The following is a 20320-nucleotide window of genomic DNA, read 5'->3' on the forward strand; positions in this document are numbered from 1 at the left end:
CGTGGTTCAGTACCTGCTGAGATTTGCGAGCAACCCACAGGAGCATATGGTGTCTTTTGGGATTAAGTGACTTGATTGGCCGTAGAATGTGTTGATTTGAGTTACCGAGATATGAGAATTCCTAAGGTGCATCATCAGTGGCTGTCTTGGCACTGAGGTGTGAATGTATAACCACTGACTCAAGTTTACTAGACCACCACTTTTAAACTGCACATGTATGTCTGGGACAGATCGCTTACATGATGAACATATAGCTGAATTCCAGTTGTCTGATAAACCTGGCTCAGTGGAATCTTTTCTGTTCTGCCACACAGAAGTAAGCTACATGGTAAGTAATGCTGAGGAGGGAATGCTGAATGCCAATAAACCTAGTAATGTTGGCTGTGCACAGCATCCGGTGGGCTGGAATTATGACAAAATAACTACTGCTCTTTAGTGAAGGGGTGAGTAGTGGCTTAAGTGCTTACTCGGCCCATCCTGCCTAAACAAACAGTGATCCTATTCATAAAGGTGAAACTGGCACAGTCCAACGTGCATGCAATCTACGCCCCTTTTGGTAACGTTGGCTGTGGGCAGGTTCTACTCTTCCGAGGCGTGAGCTGGCACAGATGCAATACAAAGCACGCTAGTATGGTGGTACCAAATTTAAAGAATGTGCAGCCAAGGCTCTATAATAATAGGATATTTAATTAAAGTAACATAAATGCACACAACTAATAATGCTACTGGCCCGCCCCCTAAAGGGGCACTGTGGGTTTGTAGACAAGGGGTCCTTGGGTAAAGATTTCAGCATAAATGTCAACTTTTATGAATGTCCCTTAAAAGGTAAAGAAAGGGTCTTGGTAGTTACTAGTCTAAGGAAGACAAGGGGGAAGGGCATTGCCAAATGACTTATGTTGTCGTCTTTAGGGCTCAACTGTGTGGAACCAGGCTTTTCAGAAAAGAACCAGACCCTAAGTAGTGGAATCACAGCAACACGTTCCAATGATGCAGCTCTAGTCGGCAGTAGCAACGACTTGTGTGTTGAAAATGCTGGGAATGGCAGATGTCGTCAGGTAGGGGGTGTAGGCAGACACTACAGCCTCTGGTGCAGGATATCCTGGGTCTGTCCTTGGGCAGCAATCGGGCTCTGCTGGCCCAACGCAGTCAGGCTACTAAAGTGAAAACGACTTGGAGATTGAAGAAGCCGGCGACTAAGCTGTGGTGTTGAGTGGATGCTAGAAGACTCTGCCGGTCTCCGATGTAGTGACTTCAGAGCTTAGGCATCAAGCAAAACTCTGAGATTGAGGTGGTGGAACGTCGAGGTCATGCATCGGTTTAGTGTTTCCCTTCCAGCAGTTTGAAGGGCTTAGAAGGTGCCCAAACCAGCATCAATGCTTTTTTGGAGAGGATGGGAGAGCCGGGGATAAAGTCCTCGGTTTTGTCATTGCTGGGAGGCCAAGTCTAGGGTCTCCGGGAATGGTGCGATGAATTGACTCCTGCCCCACAGTAATACAAATATGAGTAGTGCTTAAACCACCTACAAAGCCCTTGCACTTCTAAAAAAAAAAAAAAAAAAAAAAAAAGAGTGATCCAAATCATAAAAAGACGGATGCCTCCCATGCCTTTTGTGATAACGTGGACAAGGGGAAGGCTATACTCTCGAGTGGTGTGTTATCCAGTAGCAACCCAAACAGCAAAGTGCGGCAGTCTGAAATTAAAGGAACGTCCAATCCAGGTTCTATAATAATGTATATACTTTAATCCAAAGGGTCAGCAACCTGTGGCTCTCCGATGTTTTGAACTAAGACTCCCCGGATCCCTCACCATTGACAATGGTAGCTAGGGTTGATGAGGAGCTGCAGTACAAAACATCTCGAGAGCCAAAGATTGCAGACCCCTGTAGCTTAATCAAACACTCCATGGGATAAAATAACTAAATCTAATAAACTACAAAAACCCACTCCATGTGGAAAGAACACAGAATATGCAAAGAGGGAAAGATGCATCACTCTGGGTAATAAACCAGTTGTGAAAGGCAATCTCGTAACTCTCCCACTAACTCCTCCCTTTCCTCTCTTCTTCCAGACACCTTCTCGCCTCCAAGCCACAATGTTCATTGTATATGCTCTTGCACAATAAAAGGATTGAAAGTGACCCAACCAGTCTCTAGGGCCTAAAGATTAACCTGGGGGGGGCAGTTTGCAGTCCATATATTCTCGCTGTTCTTGGTGGTTCAACTGTGTCAAACCAGGTTCTTGGCATTGCAAGAGCAGTTCAAATCGGGGTTTGGATGCAGCAAAGTTGAGGTGATCGAGACTGGGAGCAGGCGTCGAGTCTGGTTGGAAGTGAGGCACATGGTGGTTCAAATTCTTGGGTGCAAAGCTTCTGGTTCGAGGTAAGGCAATGACACGCTCAGTGGGCCTGGTGAACTGGTTTGAGGAAGCGGCTACAGCAGTCCGAAGAGTTTTTGAAGAAGTGGCAAAGGCAGCACCTTAGGTTCTGTTGGGTTTGATGCATTTGAACATGGTCAAAATGAAATGGAGACAACCTGCTTGGCTTCTTCAGTTCCTGGGAGTCCCAACCCAGTTGCTCAGGGACAGGATGGGTCCTTGTCCTCATTCTCACAACACAGTGGGGGCTGGCAAACGGTGGTCAGTCAAAATGTCGAAAATAAAACATAGAATGACAATGTCGAAAAATAAATGTAGAAAAAAATTCGAATTCTCTTTTTTTAATTAAATATTTATTTTGGGGTCCGGGAATAAAAAAAATAGGTAAAACAAAAAAGAGAAAAAAAGGGGGGTTGGGGGGCGAACCCCCACCCATTTCGAATATAAAACATCATAAAATAAAATTCGACATTTATTTTTCGACATTTTGACTTTCTACATTTTGACTTTCTACATTATCACTATAAACCTCGGCAAACACCTGCAGGAGTTTGCCACCTCCAGTGAGTTCCTGGATACCGGTCTTTCCCCAGCAGCAGGTTGGCCCCAAACTTGCCTTGGAGATGGTTGGGGAGCAGAGCTTGCCTCAGCATTGGATCACCTGCCTTCGCATTGCAACTGGAGGACATTGGAAAAGACTGTACTCCCAACAGGGTCTAATTATTTTTGAAGGGTTGAAGTGAGTGCGAGGATCCACCCTTTTATTTTTTTTATTTTATATAGACTAAAAGTCCACAGGGGATTGGACAAAAGAACGTTTGTATTAAGGAGTCCAGTCCCTGTTCAACAAGATGGCAGTGTGCTGAGCTCCCTCTGTCTACACTAACCTCGCCCCTTCTCAGAGCCATTGGATTAAAGGCCTGATGGCAATCCTCCAGATAAGATTTTGAAGTGGAAGTATTCTACTCCCTATTTATTTAAAGTTTGGAGTGTGACAATGCAATGTTATCATCACTCCTTTTCCAGCGGTGACCTCTGCCCATGTGGCCAGGGCACGGCAGCTGCTACCTGATCCTGACCCTGGGGATGGCTACATGAGGGAGGATGACATAGGGAGAGGCAACCATCCAAGGAATCGACACAACATTGGACGAGACCTGGTATCCCCCAGGTCCCTTTTAAGGATACCCCCTCCATTCCCCAGGCTTTAATGGCATATTGTCAGACGTTCCTTCGCCCACCCTTGGAGCCTACTAGGAATAGTTTCCCATGCCTTGTCTATAAGTCACCAGAATTGACTTCCTTTTCCATTAGTGTAAAAGTACTGTGACGAGAAAGTGGAGTAGAGGAAAAAAGATCAATAAAGACCTGAAGAACAAGCTGTGCATAATTGGTGCTGGTACATGAACCAGCTGCCCAGAGGGAGATGCTGGCTGAGAGAATCTCATCTTCTCAGTACTGACCAAGGAACCTCTGTGCTGCCTGGAAGACCGTGGAGCCAACTGGCTCACAGAGAAGGCCTAGGAAAGAAGACTGTGGGAGCTGGTCCGCCGTGAGGACGCCACAAAAGGAAGAGAAGGGAAGACTTCCTGGTGTTAGAGCATCCACACCGCTCAATCGCAGAGAAGCACATAGCAGGCAAACTGGAGCTGCGAGGGACGCAGAAGCTCCAAAGCCACGTCGGTGAACCTGTGGAGAAGGAACGGGACGCTGAAGAGCCGCTGCATGCTTACCATGGGAGAACCGAAGCACGCCAAAGAGAACCGGTGAGTCCACAAGAGGGAAGCTGCGGGGCACTTACGCAACTGTACCGAAGAAAAATAAGAATAAATAAAGCATTTAAGACAGAATGTGAGACGCTGAATTCCAAAAGAGAATCAATGTAATGAATACAAGATATTGTCAAGTTTGCAAGCTTGTCAAGTGAAGCACATGAGAAAGCCCTGGCAAGAAAGTAGACCCATGGTACGTTCCGCTTCTTACCCAGTAATAGTTGTAGGGGGTCCATGCCCTTTCCTGCCGGAGTTAAAGGGTCTGAGTGATAAAGGGGAACATTTGAAGCCCAGTGTGACTCCCCAATATTCTTTACAGGTTGCATGAACTGTGTATGTGGCATGTGCAGGTTGTTGTCCTTCTGGAACTCTGTATATATTGTATGTTTTATGTACATTTTGTACACTATTTGTGTTTATGTACATGTTTTGCATCAATTTAGTTGACATTACATTTTTAAGTACATTTTGAAACTTATTTATTTAAACTTGATATTATTTGTTTTGTCATTTTGCATATGACGTTATCGCTTGTTGGCAGTACTGCCAAAGCCTAGGCGTCAGCCCAGTCTAGTGAATACGCCTAATTGGCCACATATAATACCTACTGGAAACCTTTCCTTGTGTTAAGGAGAGTATACCAAGCAGATTCAAGTTGGTAAGTGCGTAAAGTAGATGTGATATGGCATTTATAACGTGCCCATAGACGTGTTTCAATGTGCGACGAGGCAAGGGTGGGGAAACAGAGTGAAGACCGACAACGATCTTACTAGGCCTTGTGTCATTCAGATCGCGCAAGTGCATGGAATCACATGAAAGTATGGAGGATACATCCAGTATAGCCAATGACTGTGTTGAAATTAAAGAGAAGAAACCAGGCAAGGGAATACACCATGTATCCTACGAAATTAAGACTAACAGCCAAGTTGTTTAACGTAAAATTTTTGATGAACAGATGAGTCTAAGGAAGGCTCCTACCCTTAGGATCTTAGACATCTATAAGAGGAAAACGTGGGAACAGGAATAATCCCCTGGAACAGTGAGCCTTGTCCATTGGGAACTTTTGGGAGTTGCATCTTCCTCATGAGTTTGAACATTTGTGCACTTTCAAGGCGAAAGACATTACCCTGAAAAGCTTGCAGCTACTTTTAGAATGTTTGGGCCAGAAAAGGATTTTGGGGACACAACCTTTTGCTTTGGGCATCTTGACATCGGACAGATCCTTAGTTTTGTTTTAGGTAGGGAAGATGCCTCTGGAGAGCGAGGCATTTTCCAACCCCTTTTTGTTTGAAATAAGTCTATAGCCAAAACTATGACCGCTCTGTGTCCGCATCTCATTCCTGGCTCCTCACAGGAGTTCATTGATTTTTTTCGGGAGTGTGTTGGAGTAAGTCGGACACAAGTGTGGCAATGGAAACTGCTTTACTAGCTCTCAAATCCACAAAGGGCAGTTGGTACTCCTCATGTTGCTAGACCGAGCTGCGGCTTTTGATTTAGTCGAACACCATATACTAATCGTAAGATTGCAGAGAGTTGCTGCCTTCTCTAAGGAAGCAGCAGACTGGCTCAAGTCCTTCTTGGAGAATCGAATAATTAGAATCAGTATTAAGAATGCTCAGGCCACTGTGCAAATGCATTAAAGTGTTCTACAAGGGGCCTGTTTATCACCCTCTTTATGTAATATTTTCACTGCACCGCTCTTCCAGGTGCTTGAAGAGCGGTGTGCTTTTTACGAACTATGCAGATGACACACAGTGCATGTTCCCATTGTCTGGCAACTATGGGAAGGATGGTGAGGCCATTAATGCTGTATATAGTAGTATTGAGGTGTGGATGATTAAGAACGGCCTCAGTTTAAACAACAAGAAAACAGAAGTAATGATCATTGTCACAAATCAAACTGCAGAGACTGAGTATAGATTACCATCATCTACAGTTGGCTGAATGCCAGATAAAGGTCCATAAGAAAGTAAAAATCTGAGTGTCTAGTTAGACCAAACACTGAATATGAGAGGACATGTTAATAACCTGATATCGACATCAGCATATCATCTTAAATTGTTCTCAAATTCAACCTTTTCTCTCAAAAAAGAACTCAGACAATAGCCATTAACTCTAAAATCTACTCTTGCAGCGGCCTCCTGACAGGTATCAGTAAAGGAGACTGCGCAAAACTTCAAGTCATCCAAAATGGTGCTATAAGAATCATCGACGGACTAAATAAAAGTGATCATGTGTCGGAAGCTCATGAAAAAAGGCACGGTCTACCAATAGAGGTAAGAATACAGTTTCGCTTGATAGAAATTACACACAAATGTCCTCTGGGAATCAGCCCAACCTATCTGAGCGAAACATTAGAAAGAAAACCAATATGGAGAACACTTCGGTCTGATGGGAAGACTCTCCTGACCATGCCCAAACTAACATTGTTCGGGAATAGTGCTTTCTTTCAAAAGCCCCCATGGCTTGAAATTCAATACCTCCAGGCCTACGGGAATAAGTTTCACATGAGCAATTCAATTTTTTTTGTTTTTGTTTAGATGAGCTTCTAGAATACTATGTAACCTGTGGATGTTTATTCTCCCTCTCGAATTGTTTTAGCTCTTTCTCTTCGTCATTTTTGCATTTCTTGGTCACCTCTATGCCTACAGGCCCTTGTTGCGCACATTATAAATACATTAACATAGCATACAATAATTAATTTTATTAATAACCAAAATAATGGGTGGATTGGAGTAAATCCTAACTAGCCCTGTCTCTAAGAGGGGTTTCCCTGCCTCAACAAAAGTAGCCAATGAAACTGTCAGAATGTCCAAAGTAAAGCTCAACGGCCTGTGTCTAAATCCTAATTAACTTCATACAAGGTGAAAAGGGAAGTGTCTCTTGGCTGGTCACCTGCAAGTCTGCTTTGCAGTTTCAAATGAAAGTTCCAAAAGGTGTATAAAAGAAACAGTTAAACAAGGCTTGAGGGGTTGATGTGCTGGCTACAATGCCTTGTCACCTCTTCAAGAAGATGTCACAGTTTAAAAGACAATGCAATATCCACACTGTTAGCAATATATAGTTCTTGGTCAACAGTTAGGCATTCTTTATTTACATGCTTTAGCATTCACAATGGTATATTTGTCAGAATGTCTTCAGTGCTGCTGCTGCTTACACTTCAGCAACCACACTGCGAAGGGATTGTGTCCTCCGACGTATTACTTATCTTTGATAATACGTTTCCAGCTTGCTGGCCTCAGAAATTCTTTCTGTAGAGGGCGCTGCGCGTCAACGTCCGCTGAGTTGATGTCCCTCGACGGCCACCGTAACGGCGCCGACGTCACCATGCACCTAAATAGCCACGCGCTGCGTCCGTTGTTTAGTTCCGTTTTTCTGCCCTTCGTGGGGCCTCGGAACGTCGTTGCTCAGTTCAGTCAGGATAACCCCTCTATATCTCCTCAAATAAATACCAACTCGTTCTTGATGGCATCTTCATCGGAACCGACGGCGCCGCGATCCGGCTTCAAGAAATGTCAAGACTGCGCTAAAAGAAAATGTCGATAACGGATCCACACAGGATCTGCTTGTGGTGCTTGGGAGCCGAGCACCATTGTTCGGAGTGTGAGGGCTGCATGTCCATGACGGCGAAAGCCTTGAAGGAGCGCAAGGGAAGCTCGAGAGAGGTAAGTCGGTCAAAACCTCCTCGAAGGTTTCTTCGGTTGAGTCGAGGCATTAGTCTCCTCACTGTCGAAAACATTCCCATTCTAGATCTCGAAGTAGCTCCCATCATTCGTCAAGATCAAGACACTCAAAAAAGAGACGTCGAAGTTCCCCTTCCTCATCTTCTATTTCCCCAGAAAGGGTCTCCTGTCCCACAAAACACAGCTCTCAGGCTGAGTGGGAGGAATTCAGAAAGAAAATGTTAAGCGTCTTCGAGAAAGCTGCCTCGACACCCTCGAAGACAGCTGAGGGTGATACCCCGGGTGAAAAACCTAAAAAATCAAAATGCCGCGAGTCGCTGCACCCGGCGAAACATTCCACCCGAGAGCGCCACGAGCCATCGGGTAAGAAGGCACCATCTTCGCCGTCGTCGAAGATTCCTACGACGCATGGATCGGCGCCATCGACGCCGTTGTCGAAGGGTTCTTCGACGCATTGGTCGATCGACTCGACGCCATCGTTGACGCCGATGAAAGAGAAGACCAAGGCTACTCCACAGCCAACGGTGGTTCCAAGGGCCTCCAGCTCGACGCCGAGACCGTCGTCGACATCCTTGAGTAGGATCCTGATCCTCTCGAGTTCTTAGAGACCTCTTCCAGTCTTCTCGACACCGTTCTCGGCGCCTTCGAAGCCTGTCACATCGGCGTCAACGACATCGACGTTTTCTCGCCCAATAATGACGAGTTTGGCTCCTTCTGCCTTAGAGATGGGTTTTACACCATTTCAGAGGTCAGAGTACCCTGGACTATCTTCAATTTATGAAGAGGGGGGGAAGATTCTGACCAGGAAACATTTGGGTTGCAGAGGACCACACTGCCTATCTCAGAGGATTTCCCCTCTGGGAAAAGAAGATTGAAGGACCTACAGGAGTCACTACATGAGGCAAGTGGGCTGGACACTTCCCCAGAAGTGGATTTTGTTAAGCCAGACCCAGGGGAACATGCCAAAACACCCTATAGAACCCTTATGGCAAGAATTATTGAATTTATGGGTTGGTCTGTGCCTTTGCCTGTTTTTCAACAGGATGACCTGACAGACATATTAGACAAAGGTCCACAGGAGGACCCTGTGGTCCCCTTCCATGCAGTCTTACAAAGGAAAATTACATCTAATTGGGAAACTCCTGAAGTTATCCCTGCGGTCAATAAAAGATTGTCAGCCAAGTATAGGGTAGCGGCGGCTGACCCTGAATACTTATCAAAACACCCGACTCCAGAGAGCCTGGTGGTCCAAGCGGCAACTTCATCTAGCAGTAGGACCGCTTACCCTACTGTCCCACAGGATAGAGATGACGAGGTGCGATTCTATGGCGAAGAAAGTCTTCTCTGCTTGTAGTATGGCGTTGAAGTCCATCAACGCCACCTGTACGCTCGCCAGGTTCAGTCACACACTGTGGGAGTGTGCTTCATCAGCGGCTGACTACATACCCGAAGGAGAGGAAAAGGAAGCCTTCCTTAACATTATTAAAGATGCCATGTGCGAATCACTTCAAACTGGTATCGATTCTGCCGACAGTATCAGCAGGGCCATGGCGGCAAGTACAACAATCCGCAGGCATGTGTGATTGCGAAAGTCTGGCTTTGCTCCAGATGTACAGGCCAGACTTTTGAATATGCCCTTTGACGGCTCTTCGTTATTTGGAAAGAAGGATGATGACAGTGTTGAAAAGTTGCAGACATCTAAAGCAGCGGCAAAATCGTTAGGAGCTGCAATCCGCCAAACTCCTTTTCGCCCCTCAGGAACCTCTGGAAGAGGAAAGTCCTTTCGCTATTGTTCCGCATTCGGGAAAGGCAGAGGACAGTCGGCTCAAAGAGTCCAAAGAAGACCTACCCGAGGTGGACGGGTCAAAAGTACTAAAGCCGCAGCAGAAGCAGGTGCCCAGCAGAAGCAGGTGCCTGTTTACCCTCGGCATCTGCATCAGCCGCCCCCAAACCACTCTGAGGCCTCTCCACACAAAACACCTGTAGGGGGCAGGTTAACTCACCATCTGACGGAATGGCAGGCTATAACGTCAGATGCTTGGGCATTGGAGAAAGTTGCCCAGGGTTACTGCCTACCCTTTCTACACATCCCTCAGTCATCCACCGGGGCACAGCTCTTTAAAAGTTCCAGATCCGCTCCTCTTGCAGGTGATCATAGACCTGCTAGAGAAAGGTGCCATAGAACCGGTACCTGTAGCGGACAGGAACAAGGGCTGGTACTCCCCCCTACTTTCTCATACCAAAGAAGGACGGAGGACTGAGACCCATCCTGGACTTACGAGAATTGAACAAGTTCCTCAGGAAGGACAAGTTCAAGATGGTAACTCTCTCTCAGATCCTTCAGGCCCTCCAGCTCCAGGACTGGCTGGTATCTCTGGACCTTCAGGATGCTTATTTCCATGTTCCAATCCATCTCAAACACAGGAAATACCTGAGGTTCGCAATTGGCGACTCTCATTATCAATTTCGAGTTCTGCCGTTTGGGCTGACCTCCGCCCTGAGGGTCTTCACCAAGCTAATGTCGGTAGTGGCTGCAAGTCTAAATAGGGAAGGGATCCACGTCTACCCCTACCTGGACGATTGGCTGATCAGAGCTGTATCTTCGGAACAAGCTCGGTTCCAGCTAGATTGTCTGCCACTTCCTTCACAAGCTGGGCTTCTCCCTCAATTTAAAGAAGTCACAGATGATACCATCAGAGACTCCAGGTCATCGGAGCGGTCCTGGACACTTCCCTGGGAAAAGCCTCGTCATCAGGGGTGAGGGCTCAAGATATTCTGCAGATGGTCAACAAATTTCAAAATGCCCAACATCTCCCAGCCTTCGACTTTTTGAGGTTGCTAGGCCTCATAGCATCCTGCATCTCTTTTGTGCCAGAGGCTCGCCTGAGAATGAGATCTCTTCAGTGGGCACTGAGAAGTCAGTGGTCGCAATTCTCAGGGAGAATGACAGATCTCCTCCGGATTCCGGACAAGGTAGCCTGCAACCTTCAATGGTGGGCCTATCCAGAGAACATCTTGAAAGGATAACTGTTTTGGCAACCATGGCCGGAGAGAACAGTAGTCACAGACGCCTCACTCACGGGGTGGGGAGCCCATGCCAACGACTTGACCATCAGCGGTCGTTGGTCTCCATCGGAGTCCAGACTACACATCAACCTATTGGAGCTGAGAGCGATCAGACTAGCGCTGAAAGCTTTCCTGCCATCAGTACAGGGAAAGAATGTCCTGATAATGACGGACAAAATGGTGGCCATGCACTATCTCAACAAAAGAGGAGGCGTAGGATCACTGCCACTGTGCAGAGAGGCAATGCAGCTCTGGTTTTGGGCAATTAAGGAAGGAATCTCTATCGGCAGTCCACCTAGCCGGAGAGAAGAACTTGACAGCGGACGCTCTGAGCAGGCAGAGCACAGTCTCCCACGAGTGGGAGCTAGCTCAGGAAGTCCTTCAAGAGATCTTCGCCCTTTGAGGAACCCCTCAGGTGGATCTGTTCGCCACAAGCACCAACAGGAAGTGCAATCTGTTCTGTTCAAGCGAATTTCCCCCGAGAGGAGCTCTAGGAGACGCGTTCGTAGTGGACTGGGAGTTTCCACTCCTCTAGGCGTTTCCACCAGTCGCTGTTATTCTTCAAATGATCAGGAGGTTGAGAAGATTCCGGAAAACCATGATCCTAATTTCCCTGGACTGGGCCAGGAGAACGTGGTACCCTGACCTTCTAGATATGTCCATCTGCCCCCCAATCCGTCTTCCAATCAAAGAGAATCTTCTCTCGCAGAAGGGAGGTCAGGTTCTCCATCCAGATACCAGAACCTTCACGCTTGGCTTCTGAAAGGGTGAGGTACAAGGATTGGGACCTCCCTGATGATGTCATGGAGGTGTTGCTTTCGGCCAGAAGGCCAGCAACAAAGTGTTTACACCGCTGCCGTTGGAACAAATTTTGCAGCTGGTGTAGGGAAGAGAATATCGACCCTTTTTCATGTGGTACACCAACGGTGTTATCGTTTCTACTCTACTTGGCAAACTCGGGCCTTCAAGTTGGCACTGTAAAAGGCTATCTCGCAGCGCTTTCTATCTTCAAGCGCACTGCGGAGGAACCATCGTATTTCAAACTACCAATTTCTCAAGGGATTAACTAATGTTTATCCCCAAAACCATTCCAGGTTCCCTTATGGGACTTAAATTTAGTCTTACACTTCCTAATGGGCACTCCATTCGAACCACTTCACTCTTGTTCGCTGAGATTTCTCACGCTCAAAACTGTCCTATTGGTAGCAATAACATCTGCTAGGAGGGTGAGCGAGCTACAAGCTCTCTCCTGTAAACCCCCCACATACAATTTTCCACAAGGTTGTCCTACAGGTGAAGCCAAATTTCCTCCCAAAGGTGGTTTCTGAATTTCATATTACTCTGAAAATTACCTTACCTTCGTTCTACCCTCCTCCCCATGCGTGGAAAGAGGAAGAAAGGCTACATAGGCTGGACCCAAGGCGAGCTCTCAGCTTTTACATCAGCAGAATGGCTAGGATCAGGCAAGCAGACCAACTGTAGGATACTCAGGTCCCAAGTTGGGACTACCCATAACAAACCATTTCCAGGTGGATTATTTTGGCCATTCTGGAATGTTATAAACTTGCAGGGATAGAGCCACCCCAAATTCTTAGTGCTCATTCAACCAGGGGTATCGCAGCCTCTTCGGCTCTCCAAAGAGGGGTACCGGTCAGAGACACATGTGCGGCTGCCACATGGTCGTCCGCACATACTTTCGCAAAATTTTACAACCTGGATTCCTCCACTAGTCAAGAGACCAGATTTGGCAAGGCCATATTACATTCGGTCCATCCCTAAAGGGATACATAACATTCTTACTCCAACCTCCAATCACATGCCACTGCTATGGGAGTCTATCAAAGATAAGGAATACGTTGGAGGACACAATCCCTTTTCTTACCTTGTAACGTTCTTTCGATGGGATGTTCCTCCGACGTATTCCTTATCACCCCTTCCATCCATCCCCACAGTAATACTTCCCTTGTGGTTGCAGCTTACGCTCCTTCAAGGTAAATAACCAATTCAGGCATGACTTTTCTTATGCTACAAAACGGAACTGAGCAACGGACGCAGCGCGTGGCTATTTATGTGCATGGTGACGTCGGCGCCGATACGGTGGCCGTCGAGGGACATCGACTCGGCGGACGTCGACGTGCAGCGCCCTCTACAGAAAAAAATTCCGAGGCCAGCAAGCTGGAAACGTATTATCAAAGATGAGGAATACGTCGGAGGAACATCCCATCGAAAGAACGTTACAAGGTAAGAAGTAACTTGTTCTTCTGCTCGATTTCCCATGAGAACAGTAACCTACTCCACCTTGTTTATACTACTGCAATGGTGCATCTGACAACTGGATATACCACCCCTGCTTCAGTACTTCGGACTACTACCACAGCTTCAGTTATTTTGACTTTTAGACGGGCTTCAACAAGATGTACTTTAAAGTACTTCAACACCCTCTGGTAGGCAAGGCACTCATCCTCTGAATATCCCCTTTCAAAAGGGGCAGCCTCTTTGCCTCTCCTCTGTCTGCCACAGTAACAACCTGGGATTGCATTTAAGACTCGCTTCTCTCTGTCTTCCACAGTCTTTGGCACTACAGGTTGTGTCTACATCAAAATCGTCTTTACAAGCAGTCCGTTTCCCTTCCCCAGCTTTACCTGTACCTTTCTGCCAAGTAATTACCCAGAAGCCTTGGTGCCACTCTTAGCTTCAGGTAATGCGTGCACACTTGTATCTTAGGTCAATTAACGGTTAGTAACTTCACAGATAGATTGCTTTTCAACTTCAAGAAAGCCTGGTATTGCTGTTAATATGGGGGGGGGATTTTGGCTTGGACAATGCTTGTTCACTGCTTCAGTAATCTATACATTTTAACTTCTTATTCATGAAAGGTATGCCTTGTTAAAGTAAAGAATAGAATGCAGCCTGCCTCCAGAAATGACAGTTGGGCACCCGCAACCACTTCTTGGTGTTATATTTACAAGTTAAAGGTTTCTACAATGGGTTTAACAAGGTTAGGTATTCGGAAATGATCTTCGCATTGTTCACCTTCCTTAATTGGTGACACACGACCACTCCTTCAGATAGTAACAGTCTTAGAATAGTGATAAATGGATGTAAGCAGTATTTCTTTCCTACGTGAATAAAGACTTTTCATTTACACGTGTGTGCTACAATTCCCATTATTCAAGTAATTAAAGTTCAAATAACAACTTCCACTCACTTTACTCATGCGCGAGTGAACAGGAACTGGATACTGTTGCCGGCATGCTCATGCAAGGTATTAGAACACCAAGCCACTCCCCGGCTTCAACACTTACTCTGCAGGTCGCACTGCTTCTATGCCCTCCACCACAAATTCTGCTGCTTCTGATATTTATTACTCGCTTGTAGACGCGTGTTTCAATGACCCACACCCTTCCTCCGTGTATGTCTGCTGTACAGCCACACGTTTCTGGAGCCCCTCTCACACCCGATACCCACAGCTTGATAACTGCTCCTTGCCTCAGTCTCCAGCACATTCAGTACTCTGCAACCATGGGACTCAGGCTCTCATGGGGAAAGAGCGCTCTCCTGCACACTTTCCGCTGTGCAGCCTCTGCACTTCAAAGTATGAGAGAACAGGACTCTCTCAGGACACGCAGGTGAAATATTCTGTTTCCACCTTCCGGCATCACTCTTGTTCTCCCACTTCTGCTTGGTTTGTCAGCCTTGTGCCTTCTTCTTTCTGCTACTACTGCTACAGCTTGCATTCCAATCAGTTCCAGCTCCCCCCTCTTCTTTCTATTGCCTGCTCCTGATGGGGCTTTTTATGCCTCAAAGGTTCCTTCAGGTGTGGGCTGTTAGGCTCAATCGCCTGACTGCTGCAATCGCTGTTAGGTTTAATTGCCTGACTGCTGCAACTGAATGCCTATTCAGCCCTCTTCCTCGTCCCAGTACTCTTGGGATTTTAGGACACGTAGTCCCTTCAACAAAGTTAGCTTTTATAATAATTGGGTTAATTTTAAGACCAGATTTTATTTTCCTTAAAATTATTAAAGGATGGACTGTTAGAATCAGTTCTAGAAGAAGACATTGGTTTTACAGTGTTTTCTCTAGATACTTTTTTTTTTCAGATTATGTTTATTGAAATTTCTATCAACGGTAGATAAATGTCATTATGTAACAAAGCAAAATGCAGTAACCTTGACGTGCGTAATTGCATCAATTTAATTTTAACTAAGTAGCATTATATCTGTTCCTCATAAAATCATTGTCACGCTCATGAATACAGGTTAAGAATAATTAATACAAGTCAAAACTATTCGTACCACTTGAACTACACCCCATCTGGGTCAGATTCTTCAGGTCCACTCATAGTTGCAGATTCAGAAGATATTTCACAACTCTGGCTGGAAAAACATATGCTCTTTTTCAACAACATATTCTAGGAATAGCCCCCATGTGCGGGAGAACTTAGGCAGTTTCCCCATAATCATTGGGGTAAGCTTTTCCATACCCAACAGCTCCCAACTTTCACCCACCACTATGCTATGTGCGGACCCTCAACATCTTTCCAAAAGCGGGTGCATCTGAGGTGAGCGACCGTAAGTAGGTGAGGGATCAGTTCGGCTCTAGGGCCAGGCATTCGGTAGGATCCATCTTCAGGAGTATCACCCAGCGGCAGGATTTGTGGGTCCATAGGGAGTGAGGCACCAGAGATTTCCAGCCAGAAGGATTGTATTGTCGAACAGTGCCACCACAAATGACCAAGGTCACCTTTTTCCCCACATCCGTGGCAGCACATGTCCAGGTAATCTAAGTTCATTGCATGTAGCCTGTGAGGGGAGAGGCACCAGCGGAAGCAAAGTTTAAGGGCTCCTTCTCTTATAGCAGTGCAGCGTGAAGTCTTGTGGGTTCTACCCCATATCTTTTGCCAGGACTCCTGGGAAATGGTCACCCCCAGTTCTCTTACATGTAGGGGAGTTTTTCATCTGGCGGGACATTCTCCAGTTGACAATAGCAGGTGGCTATTCTATGGGAGATTTGACCCTCTAAGGCCGTTTGAGACCTAGTGGCTGCTTGCATTATGCTCGGGTTAGTTACCCAGTGGTGAAGATGCATGTATTTAAATCTGTTTCTGGGAGTTTTAATTTTTCTTTGCACTCCTCAAAAGTTAGGGGTAGATTGTTATCATAGCGATCTCTTAATCTCAACGATTTCCCCATTGACCAATGTCGGTAGCAGTTGGGTTGAAGCCCCGGGGTGAAAGCTTGGTTCTGTGTGATGGGGGAGAGTGGGCCAAGGCCTGATGTGAAGCCTCTTTGTGTGCAAGCTTTATCCCAACACCGCAGTGTTTTTGCTGTGGTGGGTAGGAGAGAGCCTTGTTGATTACGCGCTTCTCTTGGGAGGAACAGTAGATAATTCAAAGGGCAATGAATCGGTATCTGCTCGATGTCATGCCATTTGGATGATTTTATTGGGTTGGTCCAGCCCAGAATTGCAGCTACTTGGGCTGCTCGATAATATCACGGGATTGAAGGGAGCCCCAACCCTCCCTGTACCTTCCCTCTCGTGAGAAGCTTATGCTGCAATCTAGGCTTTTCCCCTGCCGAATGAGTCTACCGATTTCCTTCTGTAACTTGAGAAGGTCACGTTCTGGGATAATTATTGGTAGGGTGTGAAATGTGTATGGAAGTCTCAGGAGTAGGGTAATTTTAATTGCGCTGATGCGCCCGAGCCATGATATCTCCTGTGAAGTCCATCTCTGCAAAGAGTCTCTGGACTCCCTTAAGAGATTGGGAATGTTGACTTTCATCAGTCCAGCATACGTTGGAGTCCAGCAAACCCCCAAGTAAGTGATGTATGTGGTTCTCCATTGAAAGGGATATGAGCTCTGCAGGATCGATATGGTGGCAGGGGGCTTTGACAAGGCCAGTCCCATCGACTTCGCCATGTTTATCATGAAACCGGAGATCGCAAATTGGGCCAGTAGGTCCATAAGGGTGGGAAGGGAGTCACGAACCTCTTTTAAGAAGCAAAGCACATTATCTGCGTATAGCGCAATTTTGTGACATTGCCCTCTGAATTCGAATCCCTGAAGATGAAGGCGGATCTGCTGGGCGATGGGTTCCATCGCCATTGCGAATACTAATGGAGATGGAGGGCATCCTTGCCTAGTTCCCCCGACCTAAAATTATTGGAGTGGACCACTGCGAATTGTCTCGCGCACAAGTCAATGGGATCTGATAGTTTGAAAGGATCAGTCTGGAGAACATCAGACCAAAACACTTTAAAACTAGGCCCAGCTATTCCCATGACAGCAGTCAAAAGCCCTATGGGCATCTAGGGACCGGCACGAGAGGGGACCCAGAATTGTAGGGGCTAGGACCACCAGGTCTATTGCCCGGCAAATATTGTCATGCGCCGATCGACACTGAATAAACCCGGTCTGATCCCTATCTATTATCAGCGGCAAGCCCTCACCCAGACGGCGAGCTATAATTTTGCTGTATACCTTCGCGTCCATATTGAGTAAAGCTCTAGGTTGGTAGGACGTGAATTCTGCAGTCTTTTCCCGGCTTTAAAATCAGGGTCGTGGCAGATTCTGCCATCGACTTTGTGACGGATCCTGCACCCCATAAGAAATTTTGTGAGGTGGGGTATCATTTCTGCCATGAAAACTTTATAGATTATATTTGTAAACCTGTCTGGGCCCGGGGCCTTGCAGAGGGGGAGGGACTTGATCGTGCTTTCAACTTCCTGAGCAGTTATAGGCTCCTCTAAGGCGGTACACAGGTGTTGTGGGACCTGTGGGAGTTGCGCATCTAGTATACATTTCTTGGTGATCTGTGGGTCACCGGTGTGAGGGGCCGTCTGTTCCCCAAAAAAAGTTCTCGATAATGCAAAGTTTACCATTTTACGAGGAGAATAATTTGCCCGTATCGTCTCGCAAGCTATCTATCCTATTTCGTTTTCACTTCTTTTTCAGTTTGGTTGCCAATAATTTATTAGCTTTATTTCCTTTCGTATAGAAATATTGCCTTGTGAGCATCATTATGTACTGCCCTTGCCGTGTGGTGTGCCTCTAACACTTTCCTTGCTATACGCAGATCCCTCAGGGAGTGTCGTGTTCCCTTCTCTTTATGTATTGCCTCGAGCCTGCAAGTTTCGCCCTCTAGTTGGGCCTGCAGAGCTCTTCTAGCTCTTCCCCCTTTGTACGGCTTGTTCAATAAGAGGCCCTCTAATTACTGTCTTGGCCGCATCCCATCCCATCCCATCCCATGTCATATCCCATATTGCCAGTATCATTCTCCCTGAAGTAGAGATCTATAGCTTACGCTATGTGAGATCGTATTAGGAGATCCTTCAATAAGAGATCATTCAATCCCCAGGGTAGCTTTTGGGGTGGGGTTGCCTGGAGGGGAGAAAGTATTATTCTCACGGGGGCATGATGCGAAAGAGCTCCTGGGAGTATTCCGGCATCTATCGTCAGGGGATTAGTGTATCTGAAAGAAAGAACATGTCTAATCTGGAGAATCCCTTATGGACGGCTGAAAAATAAGTATATTCCTGTTCTTCCTGATGGAGAAACTGCCATACCTCGATCAGTGAGTGCTTCCACAGAAATGTGGTAAGGGCTATGAAATTTCTCTTATCATTGGGGGTAGTGTCTTATCAACTAAAGGGTTGATCACAGCATTGAAATCTCCAACTTAAATCAGTTCACCTTCTGCCTGTTCCGTCAAAGATTTCGATAAAGATGCAAAAAACAAATCCTGCTTTGGGGCATACAATGAGACCAGGATCATTTTGCGCCCCCACAGCATCGACACTACTAAGAGGAACCTTCCCTCCCCATCCCGTACTACCTTTAATGCCTTCAGGGGGATGCCCTTGGGTACCAGAATGGCGACCCCACGTTTCTTCAAGCCGCTGGAGGCAAAGAATTATGTGGGATAAAGTTTATTATTGAGGTGAAACTCATCAGCGGGTTGAAGATGGGTTTCCTGGAGGAACAGAAGGCAGCATTTAGCGTAGCTAATCTATGAAGCAATGTGTTGCCTTTTAGGGTGGAATTCAGGCCTTGGACATTGAGGGTGATCCATTTAACGTCTGGGGTAGCCATTCTGAGAACGCTCTAGCTCTTTAGACATGATGAGTACCGTTCTTCTCCCTGGTGAGGGGCTGTCCACAAAATTGTTATTACTATGTGCATGTAGCATACAAATGGCCTGGCTGGGTGATGGGTGGGACCCGATGAGAATCACCTTCAGGAGCTGAAAAGTGCTCCGCAGCTAATGAGGGGCGAGAGGAGTGTGGGACCCTAGAAGAGGTCCAGTGGTAGTGTGTCCAGAAAAAAACCTAAAAGAACCACAAATAAGAATGAACATGTGAACCATAACAAGTGAGGCTCTAAACTGCCTCGTTCTCTTAACCAACATTGACAAACCATCAACAGAATGGGCGTAATCCGCCCAGGGCACCTAGTTATCACTATCCTGCACAGTTCTTCATCTCTGTGAGTTCCACTTAGTGTTTGGTGCGCACGATAACGCACTGCACCAATGGGCAGATCATGGGTGGATCAATGATAGTCTGTGTAGCATCGAAGCCCGGGGGGAGCCAGAGGCAGCTGGAGGGTGCCAGTCCCCGGCGGGCCCGGCGTCCCCCAGTTCCAGTTGAGACGCGGGGCCATCAAAAAGAAAGCTGCGGCACCACAAACCCCATGGATCCATCACCCAGGCACTCTCAACCACCAAGGAATCCATGCTGCCATCTTGGGCCGCTTTCACTCAATTGGATTCTTCCCTTCTGTGACTCTTGAGCCATTTAAAGGTTCCTCTGTGACCCTCCGATCCTGCACCTCGTAGATTTCTCAGGCCATTGACCCCTCCGGGGAGGACATGAATCCTTGGATCCTGAAAGGTGATATGTTGGGTGGTCAAAGATTTCCGTCTTACGTTTAGTATTCTGTCAGACAGTCACAGCCCCACCAATTCTCGAGGAACCATTTGGGGGCTCTCTCGGCCCGAATTGTTAACCATTACCAAGCAGCAAGGTGATTACTGGCTCTCAGTTGATTCCGTAGCTAGCGTTACTTGGTGAGGAGTGGAAGCGTCTGTTGTCTGCTGAAGGTCCGTGTATTCTGTGGTTTCCGTTTCTTGGTGTGGGCGTCGTCCCAGTCGCCGTCAGCCCCTGGGCTTTCTCTGTTTATCTTTTGGTGTGGGGTGTAGGTACAGATTTACCGGCTCTTTGGAGCTCGATTCGGAGATGGTGTTGATGCTCGTTTCTGTCATTAAGTCTTTTGCGTCGTCTTCCGAAGAAATAATGTAATGCTGGTTGTGGAGGTCAAAAATCAACTTGCATGGGAATCCCCAACGGTAGCAAACTTTTTTTAGCTTGCAGCCAGGAACTCCCCTTCTGTAGGCATCTGCGGTTCGCGAGGGTGTATGGGGCTAGA

At 46.8% G+C, this 20320-nt stretch overlaps 1 protein-coding gene across 4 annotated transcripts in view; it reads left to right on the forward strand.

Moving 5' to 3' along the window:
• The window catches only part of BCKDK (branched chain keto acid dehydrogenase kinase), a 744533-nt gene that overhangs the window by 173036 nt on the left and 551177 nt on the right, over positions 1-20320 (forward strand). Inside the window, exon 2 of one of the 4 annotated variants that reach the window (XM_069651905.1) lies at positions 6279-6420. The exons of the other annotated variants lie outside the window; for them this stretch is intronic. The gene's annotated coding sequence lies outside the window, so the exon portion shown is untranslated. The remainder of the gene's footprint in view (positions 1-6278; positions 6421-20320) is intronic. 4 annotated transcript variants of the gene reach the window in all.

This window comes from Ambystoma mexicanum, chromosome 3p (genome assembly GCF_040938575.1).
Source record: "Ambystoma mexicanum isolate Mex_15411 chromosome 3p, UKY_AmexF1_1, whole genome shotgun sequence".
NCBI lineage: Eukaryota > Metazoa > Chordata > Amphibia > Caudata > Ambystomatidae > Ambystoma > Ambystoma mexicanum.